At 42.6% G+C, this 16,229-nt stretch overlaps 1 protein-coding gene across 6 annotated transcripts in view; it reads left to right on the forward strand.

The window, feature by feature from the left end:
* Window positions 1-5,109: 5,109 nt before the first annotated feature.
* Window positions 5,110-16,229, forward strand: part of LOC144488343 (disks large homolog 1) — a 61,182-nt gene continuing 50,062 nt past the window's right edge. For all 6 annotated transcript variants that reach the window (XM_078206396.1, XM_078206428.1, XM_078206420.1 and 3 more), the window contains exons 1-2: window positions 5,110-5,262; window positions 7,037-7,139. The gene's annotated coding sequence lies outside the window, so the exon portion shown is untranslated. The remainder of the gene's footprint in view (window positions 5,263-7,036; window positions 7,140-16,229) is intronic.

Here is a 16,229-nt window from a genome sequence, read left to right on the forward strand (position 1 = left end):
AAATGTCTCCTCACCTCCGTCCTAAATGGTTTACGTTAAATCCTCAGACTGATTTTCTTCACGTTTCACTCTTTCAGTGCTTTCCCAGCCAGCCTCTTCCCTTCGACCATCCGTAAGCTAAAACTCATCCAAAATTCTGTTCCCTGTTTCCTCCACCTACATTTGGACGGTACGGTGGCGCAGTAGTTAGTGCTGCTGCCTTACAGTGCCAGAGACTCGGGTTCCAATCCGGCCTTGGGTAACTGTCTTGTGGAGTTTGCATGTTCTCCCCGTGTCTGCGTGGGTTTCCTCCGGCTGCTCTGATTTCTTCCCACACTCCAAAAATATGTAGGTTAGGTGGGTTAGCCATGGTAAATGCGCAGGGTTACAGGGATACGGTGGGAGAATGAGCCCGCTGGGTAAGATGCTCTTCCAGAGAGTCGATGGGGCGAATAACAACCTCCTCCTTTGTAGGAATTCTATGAAGTTTCATTCCTCCTTTGCCCCAATGCTCACTGACTTGTATTGGATTTTATCCCCAACTGTTGATGATGGTTGATTATGATGTGAAACATACACAGGCAATGGATGTTGTTAGATTAAGAACTCAGAACACAGCTGGAATGCCGTTCGTAGTTGAGAGGCAGAGATCCTGTGAATAAACCTATTTTGTCCTGTTTCGGACTTTGTAATTTGGCGTGGATCCATTTAACACTTCCATCTTAAGATTCTCATCCCCATGTTTATATTGGCACTCCCCATGTCTGTAATTTTCAACTGTACAAGAACTCTGCATTCCTCTAACTCTGACTTCTTGTCCATCCCATCACTGGCAGCCCTCAAACTGCCTCTGGGTTTTCCTGTCCAACTCTGATATTTTGAAACCCTCTTTACAACCCACCTCTTTAACCAAATTACCTGTCCTAATGCCCCTTGCTTTGGCCCATTACCATTTTGTGTCTGATGCTCCAATGAAGCATCTTTACTATGCTGTGAAGTACTGTACAAGTGCAAATTATTTTTGATGTGTTTTGATGTCCTTGCATTTAATGGCTTATGTACTTTGGAGTGTCATGTGAAACCTCGTAGTCTGGGAATGAAATTCAGCTTCTTCTGAAAATGTTCTCTGCCTCGCAGCTATGAGAAGAGTCTGCTGGCTAGGTTTGATTTCCACTTTTATCTGATGGGTATGAATTATTTGAATCAACATAGCTGCAGAGTGCAAGCTAACCTTGCTGCAGAATGGAATGAAGGAGAGTTTGCTCTCAGCTGCAGGGAGGCTTATAAGGCATAGCAGCACATCGAGTCTGCTCTGCCATTCAATGGGATCATGGCTGATCCGATTATAATCCTCAACTCCACTTCCTCACCTTATCCCTATAACTCTTGATTCCCTTACTGACCCAGCCTCCACAGCTCTCTGCGGTAAAGAATTCCACAGATTCACTGCACTCTGAATGAAGAAACTCCTTCTCATTTCCATTTTAAATGGGCCACTCCTTATGCTGAGATTATACCCTGTTTTTTCTCACCGAAAAGCCAGCTGCTCACATTTAGAGTGCGCCATTGCGCATGCGTTGATCTCAGTGTACTGTGCAAGTGCAGACAGTACAGAGAGATCTGCCATCCTCCAGTCCGGACGATTGTGTCCCGGGCTCATTAATATTTAAATATAAATTTAAATATATTATGCCAGGAATCCAGTTGGAGCTGTACTTAGCACAGCTGAAATAAGTGTACATATGCTTTTATATATAGTCACTTGGCATGATATGTTATACAATAAGTGGGAATTGAAATGCTGTTGAACAAAAACTAATGAGGGGGAGTATAATTTAAATGGAATAAAATTGATGCAGCTTGTGCTGGTTATTTTTGTTATGTGTTTGTATCTGAAGGATATTCATTCATTTAATGGCTTGTGCACTTTTGAATGCCCCGTGTAACCTCAGTTTGGGATTAGGGTTTGTTTTTGCTTGTTTATATATAGGTTAGCCAGTATTTTTTGGGAAGATTAGTGCAGATTATCAAATATCATCAACTCAGCACGAGTTTATTCGCTAAACGTAGACAGTTAATGTCCAAGTTCACGTTCTCATGATGGGAATTTATTTCATTGAAGTTGGGGAGTCCTCTTATTGGACTGATTTTCTTTTATTGGCATCAGAAGGGAAGCACAATCATTGTAAACTATCCCATTGCCCACCTGAACTGAGATTGCAGAGAGCAAGAAGAATGTCACGGACCTTGGGTGGTAGTAACACGAGCTCCTGCTTCAATGGAAGAGCCATTGAGACCCAATTTATGACCAAAGCTTACCTGACGCGCAGTAGGTCGCTGAAACAAATGTAATTCCTAATCTTCCATTTAGTTTTGAACTACACAGTTAGATAAATTGTTTAAGATTTGGAGTTTAAGTTTATTTATTAGTGTCACAAATAGACTGACATTAACACCGCAATGAAGTTACTGTGAAAATCCCCTAGTCGCCACGTTCTGGCGCATGTTTTAGTGTGTGATGCTAGCAAGACTGTTGTAAGCCATGGCTCGGTGGGGAGCAGTCTTGCATCTGGATCAGAAGATTGTGGGCTCAAGTCCTAGGCCAAAGACTTGTGCACAAACCTAGGCTGACGCTCCCAGCGCAATACTGAGGGAGACTTCATTTTTCAGATGAATTCGATTATGTGTTGAGTGTGCATCTGTCCTCTTAGCTGGATGTAAAAGATCCCATACAACTTCTTCAAAGAAGTGCAGGAAAGTTCTCCACTGTTTCCCGGTCAGTAGTTATCCTTCAACCAACAAGATCAGTATCATATTACTTTTTGAACTATGCACAGAATACCTGCTGTGTTTCCCTACGTGACAGCAGCGATATGTTTCAAAGATATATCTTTGATGGTAAAGCACTTTGGGGCTGCCTGAGGGTATCCAAGATTGATCGACCTACATCTATCTGTTTATCTTTGGAAAGCTCTAGTTGGATTGCCATTAACTTTTATAGAGCAGTACTTGATCAATAATGCAGAAATTTGCTGCCCTCTGATGTTGATCATCCTGAACAGCAGCTTGAAGGAAAAATGCAAGAATGCTTCTTCCTGTAAACAATCACATTTTTGCTTTGACTTCCTTCAGTGCATACTGCCGAAATGTTTGGCCTATTTTACCAGTCTTTGAGACCACCCCCCCACCCCTGCCCCTATTTTGGTTTCCGCCTCTCAAATTGGTGTTATGAAGTTCTGTGGGGTTGAACGACAGGCCTCACGGAAATTCCAGTCAGCTTTCTGAGTCAGCATGAAGGGGGCTCGGCAAGGACCGACCATCGACACCTTGGATCTCGCCCCCGACCAAACACACAACCTGGACAAAGCAGGATATTGCAGATGCTGGAAATCGGAAATAAAAGCAGAAAATGCTGGAAATACTCAGGTCAAGCAGCACTCGTGGAGAGAGAAACAGCATTAACATTTCAAGTCGATGTCCTTTCATCAAAGTTGTGAAAAGTCATAGATACAACAGCTTTTGATTCAAGAGTGGGTGGGACAAGGACAAAGGAAGGTCTGTAGGGTGGAAAGCCAGGAGAGATTGCATGACAGAAGAATGTTACAGGGCCAAAGGGAATGGTGATGGGCAAGAAAGGAAAGACAGAAACAAATTATATGCCTCGTCCTCGAGCATGACCCTGAGCTTCCAGTGGCCTGTCATTTTAATTCTTTGACTTGCTCTCAAGCTGACGTCTCTGCCCTTGGCCTGCTGCACTGTTCCAGTGAAACTCTACATAAGCCTGAGCAACAGCACCTCGTTAGGCACTTTACAGCCTTCCAGACTCCACAATCCCCGACTGGAAACTCTGTTCTCGCTCCCCCCTCCGCCAATTTTGTTTCCTTTTTCTTTGCATGTTTCGGGTTTTCTCTTATTTTGCTTTTGGCGAGGAGGCCACATGCTCTCGGCCTATTGTTTGTTTGTGTTTCTTTTCCTGCTCCACCATTTTCTTTGGGTCTGGAGACTAACTCTCCCATCAGTTAAATCTCTCATGTTCTTCACCCTATTATAGGTTTTCCTTTGTCCTTGTCCCACCCACCCCTTTTTCTCCAACGTTTTCCACTTCAGTTGCAAGGTCAAACCTGACCTGACCTCTGTTTCTCTCACCACAGATGCTGCCTGATCTGTTGGCTAGCTCCAGCATTTTCTGTTTTCATTCCAACCCCACACATCCTGTGGCTACAAGAGCTCAAGAGGCTGGGAATTCTGTACTAAATAACTCGCCTCCTGACTCTCTCAAGCCTGTCTGCTATTTACTACGTAGCAGTCATCTGCAAGGTACTTCCAAGTCACACACTGTCTTTTATTGAAACTACATCCTCATGATTCACTGTCATTGAGTCAAAATCCTGGAACTTACTAAGGTGTCTACGTCACATGGGCTGCAGCAGTCCAAGAATGTCTCCTCACCAGCTTCTTGAGAGCTATTAGGGGTGGGCAATAAATGTTGACCCTGTTATTTAAAAAAATACATTTTGTTGAAGCTCTTTTGTCTTGCGCTCATTGGGACAATCGCAAGAATACTAACGTGAGGGGAAACAACTTTATACTGTATGAGAAGCAAATCTCAAGTTCTGTACGACCAAAAGACTATGAAACAACAACATGTAGAAAACTAGCACCCATCAGCTTTTTGGCATTTTTTTAAAAAGCGTCATTGTCCCATTTATTCCAATTGGTGGACCTTCAGTTTCAAAAGGAGTAATGGCTAAATTAACGTCTTCAAATCAATATCAGCAAAAGCCAAGTTTCAGCTCTGTTAACCTGCAAAATGCAATGCTCAATCACATTTATTTTTCACTGATCTGTTTAGCTTTTCCTCATTCCCTTCTGCCCCCAAAAGCAGGAATGGTGTAGATGGAAGCCACCTCCAGTGAACCAAATTGTTGAAATTAACTCTCCCACTATATGAAGCTCTTTGTCTAATTCCGCGAGGGCTTTAAGAATCTCTAGTCATTAACCATATGTTTAGCCTTGTCCAGCAAATGTTTCTCAATGCAGGAGAACATATTTTGCTGTAATGTTAATGCTCTCTATGAAATTAACTGTTTGGTTAGCTGCTTCTTTGACTACTTTTGTCTTTCTAGGGAGCCCAGAAAGGTGGTGCTACATCGAGGATCAACAGGCCTGGGCTTTAACATTGTCGGTGGTGAAGATGGGGAAGGGATTTTTATTTCCTTCATATTGGCAGGAGGCCCAGCTGACCTGAGTGGTGAATTAAGAAAAGGGGACAGGATTATTTCGGTACAGTGTCTCATACTTTGATTTGTCCTTCTGCCCTTTAGAAGTTTGAATTGCTATGGTAGCCTAGGTTTCAAACCTCCTTGTGTATTTGATGGAGTTACCACGCCCTTGAGCTTATTTTCCTGAGCCTGCCTGCCCATTTTAACTCTTTCCCAAACCCAGTGAACTCGCATTATTTTTTTATGTCTATTAAACCTCAATGACAGCCGTATACACAGCGGTTTGCGTGGAATTTTCTGCTGTTTGTATTAAATAGAAAAGTCCCATCACAAAGTTTGTTCTGCACATGAATGAGATTATGTACCATTATTGCTCAATTTAATCTTTCTTTAATAGATCTCCACAAGCATAGGAATTATGTATAAAGTGCAATGGTCCCCACTAGCATTTAATGTTATGAACCAGCAGTGAACAATACTGGATTATGAGGGGAAAAAACAATAATCGTAATGTCAGCTTCCAGTCTACAATTTAAAAAAAATTCAAATTAACACATTAAATTTGAGACTGAAAAAGTAAAACAGTGCAACTTTAGTGTGCTTTCTGTGTTGGTTATGGCAGTGCATATCTCAAGAGTTAGAGGAATTTAAAACACATTTAGCTACAAGAGACAGTTCTTAATTCAATGTCCAATTGAGACTGGAAGATCATTAAAATGTGCCTTTCGCTGATGGTTGTGCTTGAAATGGAATAGCTGAAGCAGCAGGGAAGTGCTTTTACTGTTGAACACATAACCACTTCTCCAATCCCCTAAAAATCCAAATTGCAAAGTAATTTCTTAGCTCTATTCAAGGCAATCTGCGCAGCTTCAATCCTGTGCCTTATGGGCATTTCGGGTTTCTATCTTTTGCAAAGCACCATCCACGTGAAATACTTTAAGGAATTGCTGAAGTGGGTGGTTCCTCAGATCAGTTATCTATTTCACTTATTAGTGTCACAAGTAGGCTTACGTTAACATTGTAATGGATTTACTGTGAAAATCCCCTAGTCGCCACACTCCGGCGCCTGTTCGTGTACACTGAGGGAGGATTTAGCACGGCCAATGCACCTAACCAGCACGCCTTTCAGACTGTGGGAGGAAACCGGAGCACCTGGATGAAACTCAGGCAGACACGGGGAGAACGTCCAGACTCCGCACATACAGTGACCCAAGGCCGGGAATCGAACCCAGGTCCCTGGCACTGAGGCAGCAGTGCGAACCACCATGCCGCCTGTTATACACTTTGGATGTCAGTTGAAAGGCATCCAAATCAAAGAAGAAATCAATGCAGGATGCAGGCACACCATATTCCCTTCACACCAATTTCTCCTCTTTCTTCATTTCCTCTCCCGCAGACTTCAGCTCTGGAGCAGCAAGGCTAGGCACATTCCTGTATCTAGCTCATGTTTTAAATCTCAACACTGAATGTTTAACAGATTACTTAATTGCAACCAAGATTGATCATATCCTCATTCGACATTGCCACTCCTAATTCAGAAATGTGTTAATATTAGTCAATTTTTCTTTTTGATCTCAAGCTGCTCCCCCTTTGCACTCCATCGATAGGGGACAGTGTGCTAAAACGGTGTTTGGGAAGATTAATCTGTCATGTGTAAAAGATGAATAACTTTTGTCTCATTAAAAACTAATTTAATCATATGATTGTGATTCACATATGCTGCGTTTGTTTGAATATTGGAGAGAAAAGGGACTTGCTGAATCATGAGAGAGTCAAAGAAATGCAGGAAAATTTCTTGAGTGTTCACTTCTAAATGTAGACTGTCTTTGATGCAGGTGAACGGTATTGACCTGCGGAGTGCCACCCATGAACAGGCTGCAGCAGCACTGAAAAATGCCGGGCAAGCTGTCACTATTGTAGCACAGTACAGGCCAGAGGGTGAGTATTCTGGATCAGTTAATCTACATTCAAAGATCAAATCAATATTGTGCTTTCAGTATTGTAAATGTCAGTGTGCGACAGCTGTTTACCGAGAAAGCTCTTGAGCAAAGTATTAAAACGCTGAATTTGGGATTTAGCTGGTCGCGTTTGCTAAATTTCTGGCAATCTCCTGATGCATATCTGTCGAATGTCCAATGATGACAATAGTTGTTTCCTATTAGTTACTGACCATCATGGTCTCTGTGTCTGTACAGAAGGTGGTCCTTTCCAATATATTCATTCTATATCTATAAAGTGTTTCGTGAATCATCCCTTAACCGTGAAAATTAAATGTTTTTCAGCCATATGGATTTTTAGTTTGGTTTATTTTCAGATTGTAAACTAATCTGGTAATTATTTTTTGCATTTAAGCATCATGTAAGTTATCATGTATTCTGAGCTGTCAAGAAGGCAAACTGGAGACTAAAATTACTGATTCTGATCTGAAAAATGGAGACAATATACAACAAAGTTTCTTCTGCAACCATTAAACAACTGGATGTTAGTACAGTATTAATAATGCAGGGGAAAACAGCTGTGTCTCAGAATTTGATACATTTTCTTTTGAGTGATCTCATTAAATTCCTTGTTTTCACTGATACTACCTTGGGCATTGGGAGACATTGTAAACATACTGGGTACAATGAGAAGACCCAACCTCTGCTTACTGAACAGAGGTATAATTTTACTTTAAAGGCTGATGATAGTTTGCCACTTGGGGCTTTGGGAATTGAGGAAGATCATGAGCTGAAATTTTATACAGCCAATCCATTTCCTAGGTTGTAGTAGAACCAGCATAGAGGAGCACAGTGATTAGCACTGCTGTCTCACAGCGGCGGGGACCCAGGTTCGATTCCTGGCCTTGGGTCACTGTCTGTGCGGAGTCTGCATGTTCTCCCCGTGTCTGCATGGGTTTCCTCCGGATGCTCTGGTTTCCTCTCTCAGTCCAAAAGACGTGCTGGTTAGGGTGCATTGGCCATGCTAATCTCCCCGTCAGTGTACCTGAACAGGCGCCGGAGTGTGGCGACTAGGGGATTTTCACAGTAACTTCATTGCAGTGTTAATGTAAGCCTACTTGTGACACTAATAAACTTTAAAGAAAAATAGATGGGGAAAATTCTTTCAAGATCATTCAAGAAATGTCACTGCCTGTAATTGCAGTAATCTAGCCAATAGTTTATATGATGAATGTCTAATCTATTGTGCATGCTGCAGTTGTCTAGCATTTGTTACCAATTACCAGGTCACCTAAATCATTTGAGAAATTGGTTGCTTTGCTTCTGACTTTTTTCCACTTTTATCAAATCACTCTGTTGAAAAAGCCTCGAATCAGCACATCTGGGTGTCTATGTAATGTTCTCTTCTGAGAAGCTAATGGTAACAGGACTTAGTGGGAAAAATCCACCATTCGTGTATAAACCAAAGATGAGATCTTAAACTCATTTTTGGAATGGAGTTGGTTATAATTGTTGTAAGGTGTAGTTTTAAAAATTGTTCTAATTTCTCTCTAGTAAATTCAATTGGCCCAACACCTCAGAAGAAAAAGTATTTTAAAATGACTTCCTGACCTTATGAATGGTCAAGTTCTTTGAGGATGTAACAAGCAGGATGGATAAAGGGGAGCCAGTAGATACATGTTTGGACTTCCAAAAGTTTTGAAGTTTTAAAAAAAGTTTTATTAGTGTCACAAGTAGGCTTACATTAACACTGCAGTGAAGTTACTGTGAAAATCCCCTAGTCGCCACACTCCAGTTACACTGAGGGAGAATTTAGCACGGCCAATGCACCTAACCAGCATGTCTTTTGGACTGTGGGAGGAAACCAGAACACCGGAGGAAACCCACGCAGACACGGGGAGAACATGCAGACTCCACACAGACTGTGACCCAAGCCGGGAAACAAACCCGGGTCCCTGGCGCTGTGAGGCAGCGGTGTTGACCATTGTGCCCACCGTGCGAGAGGGCTGTAAACCATACTTTGGTGTACTGTCTAGAGAATCTGTAAGGTGCCACATAGTGTTACTACACAAAGATGTTGGTGTAATTATATGAGCATGGATATTTGATTTATTATTGTTGCATTTATTGGGATACAGTGAAAAGTATTGTTTGTTGTGCGCTATACAGACAAAATATACCATTCCTAGAGTACATAGGGGAGAAGGAAAGGAGAAAGAGTGCAGAATATAGTGTTACAGTCACAGCTAGGGTGTGTAGAAAGGTCAGTTTAATATATGGTAGATCCATTCAAAAGTCAGGTGGCAGCAGGGAAGAAGCTGTTCTTGAGTTGGTTGATACGTGATCTCAGACTTCTGTATGTTAGCTAACCAACAGGAAGCAGAGTTAGGTTAAATGGGTCATTTTCAGGTTGGCGAACTGTAACTAGTGGAGTCTCAGCTATTCACGATCTATATTAATGCCTTGGATGAAGAGACTAACTATGTTGTAACCAATTAAGATATGTGGGAAGGCAAGTTGTGAAGAGGATACAGTCTGCACAGGGATATAGATAGGTTAAGTGAATGGGCAGAAATTTGGCCGATGAAGTATAATGTATCAAATGAAGTTGTGCTATTTGATGGGAAGAATTTTTTTGAAAAGATTAATTAAGTGGGGAGAGATTGCCACAGATTGTGGTATATTGGGATCTGAGCATCCAGCTTGTACTTGAATCACAAAGTTAGCATACAGGCATAGAAAGTAATTAACAAGGCAAATTGAATGTTAGCCTTTATTGCAAGAGGTTGTCGTGTAAACAGATACAACTATAGCTGTTCAGGGTATTGGTGAGACCACACTTAGTGTACAGCTTTGGTCTCCTTAAAGAGGGACATACTTGCGCTGGGAGATGTTCAGAAGGTTTGCTCGGCAATTCTTAGGATGAATAGGCTGTCATAAGAGGAAAGGTTGAATGTGTTAGGTCCATCCTCATGGAAGTTGGGAAGAATGAGAGGTGATCTTATTGAAACGTAAGATTCTGAGGGGGCTTGACAGTGCAAATACCGAAAATGTGTTTCCCCTTGTCAGAGAATCTAGAACTAGGGGTTAGGTCTCCCACTTGAGGCATATTTGAGGAATAATTTATTTTCTGATGGTTGTTAATCTTCAGACTTCTCCCCAGAGAGCAGTGGAAGCTGCATTATTGAATAATTTCAAGGCTGAATTAGATTTTTGATCGACAAGGGGGGTCAGGCAGGAAAGTGGAGTTGAGACCACAATGAGATCTCCCATGATCACCTTGAATGGTGGAGCAGCCTCAAGGGGGCTGAATGGCCTATTCCTGTTCCTATTTCTTATGACTATCCATCTGTTAGCCCTGACTCATCAATCATCTTTCAGCTGTGTCTGTGATTAGTCATGAATCAGATGCCAGCTTCTAAAGTTTAAAATTTATTTATTAGTGTCACAAGTTGGCTTACGTTAGGTTACTGTGAAAATCCCCTAGTCGCCATACTCCAGCGCCTGTTCAGGTACACTGCGGGAGAATTTAGCATGGCAAATGCACCTAACCAGCATGTCTTTTTCTGGATAATTACACTGCATAGCTGATCCTAATAATCATATTGAGAATTACTTTGTTACCTTTATTAGTTTGTTGCTGTGTACATTTTCTCTCTTCAATGCTGTCCATAAACCAGTCCCAATTTAGGCCCTGTCTCAGCAATCATAGAATCCCTACAGTGCAGAAGGAGGCCATTCGGCCCATTGAGTCTGCAACAACCACAATCCAACCCGGGCCATATCCTCTTAACCCCATGTATTTACCTTGCTAATCCCCTGACACTATGGGGCAATTTACCATGGCCAATCAACCTAACCCACAATGTGTACTTGGACGCATGTTCTTTTCTGTTGTGAAATGCCTTGGCACCACTCTCTGATGCAGCATTCTATCTCAGCTTAGTGCATGTGTCAATGATAAATTTGCAAAGAACCTCTGATCTGATCCATGCCTCTCAAGCCATTTGTTTGGTAGGCTTCCACGGATCTCCAACACACTGCACGGGGACTACTGAATTGGTTCAGTTAGAACCATAGAAAATTACAGCTCAGAAACAGGCCTTTTGGCCCTTCTTGTCTGTGCCGAACCATTTTATGCCTAGTCCCACTGACCTGCACTTGGACCATATCCCTCCACACCCCTCTCATCCATGAACCCGTCCAAGTTTTTCTTAAATGTTAAAAGTGACCCCGCATTTACCACTTTATCTGGCAGCTCATTCCACACTCCCACCACTCTCTGCGTGAAGAAGCCCCCCCTAATATTCCCTTTAAACTTTTCTCCTTTCACCCTTAACCCATGCCCTCTGGTTTTTTTCTCCCCTAGCCTCAGTTGTCGACTTCCCTGCAGTAACTCGCTCAGTTCCTTGAGTTAAACACCATCACAAGGTCTCACTAGCAAAACTGATTTGTTTTTTTGTTGATGGGAAAACTGAAGGAGAGAGTGAGCAGAGTTCCCCGGTGCTGGACTGGGGTTGGCACAGTAAGAAGTCTCAACACCAGGTTAAAGTCCAACAGGTTTATTTGGTATCACGAGTTTTTGGAGCTCGTGTTCCCCAAGTACTGCACAATAGATACATTACTTAAGAATCTGTTTGACAATTACAACATGAACAATAGGCATCAAATACCATCCGGAACTTGGGGCTTCATGTGTTTTTATGATCTTTGAATTGCTCTCTTTGGGATACAGTGATCAAGCATCAATTGAGAGCTGTAAGTATGAATGCCTGGAGTTTGCGTAGATTATTGTTTGAGAGTGGAGAAGCTTCTTGAAGGCTTCATCTGTGGAAAGGTAAAGGCAAGTAGTGAATAGGCCTAGGAAAGTTAACTTTTTGGACTAAATGGCTTTTTTCTCATCCGATGCTTTATATTCCGACATTTTGAAATCTCCCAAAGCTGTGATTCATGGTCTTCCATTCCAATCTCATTGACAGATACTTCTCTGGCTCCGTGCCAACTCAAGACATCTCATTTTCTCAAGTCACATGTAACCAGGCTGGTGATACATTTTTGCCCCCAGGGAATGTTTATTAATTTGAATATTACATTATCTTCAGCTGAGCAATATTGCTTGGAGGAGAGGGTGTTGAGGAGAGGAAATGATTTATGAGTCTTGCCCAGCGTGCTATCAATGTCCATATGTGAAGAACACCAAGTAACATGCCAGGGAAAAACTAAATATTAACTTGCACAGTCGGTTAAATTGTTTTTGTTTAATTAGAAATGGCATTTTGGTTTGTACTGCAGTTAAGCCAGCTGTCAGCTCACACAAAAGGCAGAGTGTCGCAACTCAGGGCCATCTGTTAAACATAGTTCCTGATCCGCCAAGCATTTACTTCAGGCTCAGTTATGGACCAACTAAATACAGTATTAGACCACCATACAGTTGAACAAAACCAATATTTATAAGGGGGGGAACATTCCCTTAAAATTTCCAGAGCTGTGTATATGTATAACTGTACTTAGCACTGGATCATGCTCATTGCATTCAATTAATGTAACTGACCACTTGTGTTACAGCACAGTGGCTGGAATGGTCATAAACATGGTTTGCAATGACAGTAAACATGCACAAAATACCCTGAACCTGCTGTTCAAGCATATGCCTGAAATTGGAGTATTGTGACTGGGAGTTGCTCTGTGTTTGGCCAAAGGATTAGATGCCGTCTGTTCAGGGTGTTCTGTGTAATTCTCTGCCAGCCACAACATTCAAAGTGCTGTCATAATTGCGCTAAATTTGTCCAAAGTGCCTTGTACCAACTGCTGAGGAGTCTTGTGCAGGATTGGGGTGCTGTGGTTAAGACATGCGCAGTGTTCAGCCACTGCACCCCAAGTGCAGTGCTTGCCAATTGTCAGTCAGACAGACACTGAATGAGCTCTATCTCAGAACACAGCAATCTCTAATTGCACTGCAGTGCAAACGTCTTAATGATACAGGGCATGTAATGCAGGCAAAAAATCTTCTGAGAGCTATGACTTTGATTTATAAGTCACTTTGCTTAACCTTGTTCTGACCATATCAGTCTCCTTGCGTAATATTATGCTTCCGTTCATACCTGGAGGCACTGGATAGGCATCCTGTTAAAGATGCTATTTAAATCCTGTTGAAGGTGGCAGATGAAAACAAGTTGCTGTTGCTCCCACTCTCGGGTGTTAGTTTCAAGTTGTGTTACGTAAGTGGTGGAGTTGGGGTGGACCAATCTGGATTAGCACAATAATGTAACTTGCGATGTTTTCAGTCGAGCACCCTGGCATACAAACATTTTTGGGTTGCTTGCATGCCAGCTTTCTGCCCGAATTCTTGATATTCACTTAATCATTCGTCTCCACAATGTAATCATTCCCATTGACAATGTGTTTTTTTCTGAATAGGTTGCAGTTAATTTCAGGGAAAGTGTATTTAATATACAGAATAAAAACCTATCTAGTGTTGGTGGGTATAGCTATAATGCAGTGTTTCCTTAACTTCGATGTTATGCCAAGAAGAAAAAATGTTCTTGTTTTTGCTCTCACTGCCCTCTGTTATCTAAAATGCCATCCATGATGTGGAGATGCCAGCATTGGACTGGGGTGGACACAGTAAGAAGTCTCACCACCAGGTTAAAGTCCAACAGGTTTATTTGGTATCACAAGGTTTTGGAGCTCGTGTTCCCCAAGTACTGCACAATAGATACGTTACTTAAGAATCTGTTTGACAATTACAATGTTAACAATAGATGGGCAGTAATTAGCCAGCTTGGATTTGTCGTGCTTTTTGTGTACAGGACGTACCTGGGCAATTTTCCACATTGCCAGAGAGGTGCCAGTGTTGTTGTTTTACTGGAACAGCTTGGCTAGGAGCACAATGAGTTCTGGAGTGCAAGTCTTCAGTACTATTGTTGGAGCATTGTCAGGGCCCATTGCCTTTGCAGCATCCAGTACCTTCAGTGTTTCTTGATATCATGTGGAGCGAATCAAATTGTTTGAAGACTGGTTCTGATGCTGAGGACCTCTGGCAGAGGCCAAGATGATTCATGCACTCAGCACTTCTAGCTGAAGATTGTTGTGAATGTGTTATCTTTTGTACTGATTTGCTGGGCTCCTCCATTGTTGAGTTTGGGGTATTTTTGGAGAGTCTCCCTCCAGTGAGTTGTTTAACCGTCCACCACCATTTCACGACCTGGATGCTGCAGTATTGCAGAGCTTAGATTTGATCCGTTGATTGTGGGATCACTTAGCTCTGTTTCTCAATTTCTGCTTTTGCTGTTTGGCACACAAGTAGTCCTCTTTGAAAGCTTCACCAGGTTGGCACTTTTTTTAAGGTATGCCTGGTTTTGCTCTTGGCATGCCCTCGTGCAATCTTCTTTGAACCAGGGTTGGTTCCCTGGCTTCATGGTAATAGTAGAGTGGGAGATATGTCAGGTTATGAGGTTACAGATTGGGGTCAAGTACAGTTCTGCGGCTGTTGGCCCACAGTCTTGAGTTGCTAGATCTGTTTGAAGTCTATCCCATTTAGCACAGTGGTAGTGCCACACAACATGATGGAGGGTATCCTCAATTTCAAGATGGGACTTAGTCTCCACAAGGGCTGTGCAGTGATCGCACCTACCAATACTATTGTGAACAGATGCATCTGCGGCAGGCAGATTGGTAAGGATGAGGTCAAGTATGTTTTTCCCTTTTGTTGGTTCCCTCACCACCTGCCGCAGATCCAGTCTCGCAGCTATGTCCTTTTGGTCTCGACCAGCTCGGTCTGTGGTGATGCTACTCTTGGTAATAGACATTGAAGTTCCCCTCCCAGAGTACCTTCTACACACTTGCCACCCTCAGTGCTTCTTCCAAGTGGTGTTCAAATATGGAGGAGATATTTGTCAGCTGAGGTGGACGGTAATCAGCGGGAGGTTTCCTTGTCAATGTTTGACCTGATACTGAGAGATTTCATTGGGTCTGGGTTCGATGTTGAGGACTCATAAGAACATAAGAAATAGGAGCAGGAGTAGGCCATCTAGCCCCTCGAGCCTGCCCCGCCACTCAATAAGATCATGGCTGATCTGAAGTGGATCAGTTCCACTTACCTGTCTGATCCCTATAACCCCTAATTCCCTTACCGATCAGGAATCCATCTATCTGTGATTTAAACATATTCAACGAGGTAGCCTCCACCACTTCAGTGGGCAGAGAATTCCAGAGATTCACCACCCTCTGAGAGAAGAAGTTCCTCCTCAACTCTGTCCTAAACTGACCCCCCTTTATTTTGAGGCTGTGCCCTCTAGTTCTAGCTTCCTTTCTAAGTGGAAAGAATCTCTCCACCTCTACCCTATCCAGCCCCTTCATTATCTTATAGGTCTCTATAAGATCCCCCCTCAGCCTTCTAAATTCCAACGAGTACAAACCCAATCTGCTCAGTCTCTCCTCATAATCAACACCCCTCATCTCTGGTATCAACCTGGTGAACCTTCTCTGCACTCCCTCCAAGGCCAATATATCCTTCCTCAAATAAGGGGACCAAGACTGCACACAGTATTCCAGCTGCGGCCTCACCAATGCCCTTTACAGATGCAGCAAGACATCTCTGCTTTTATATTCTACCCCCTTGCGATATAGGCCAACATCCCATTTGCCTTCTTGATCACCTTTTGCACCTGCAGATTGGGTTTTTGCGACTCCCAAGGCAACTCTCTCCTGACTCTATACCACGATGTAGCCACCTCTGCAGAATGGTGATGGTTGCATTTGGAACATTATCTGTAAAGTATGATACTGAAAGTATGACTGTCAGGCTGTTGCTTGACTCGTCCTTGAGACAGCTCTCCCAATTTTGGCACAAGCCCCCAGATGTTAGTAAGGAGAATTTTGCAGGGTCGACAAGGCTGAGTTTGCCATTCTTGTTTTTGGTGCCTAAGTTGATGCCAGGTCATCTGTTTGGTTTCATTCCTTTCTGTAGACTTTGTAGCAGTTGGATACAGTTGAGTGACTTACTATACTATTTCAGAGGGCATTTAAGAGTCAACCACATTGCTGTTGGCTTGGAGTCATATTAAGGCCAGAACAGGTAAGAATGGCAGGT

The sequence above is a fragment of the Mustelus asterias genome, chromosome 3 (genome assembly GCF_964213995.1).
Source record: "Mustelus asterias chromosome 3, sMusAst1.hap1.1, whole genome shotgun sequence".
Taxonomy (NCBI): Eukaryota; Metazoa; Chordata; class Chondrichthyes; order Carcharhiniformes; family Triakidae; genus Mustelus; species Mustelus asterias.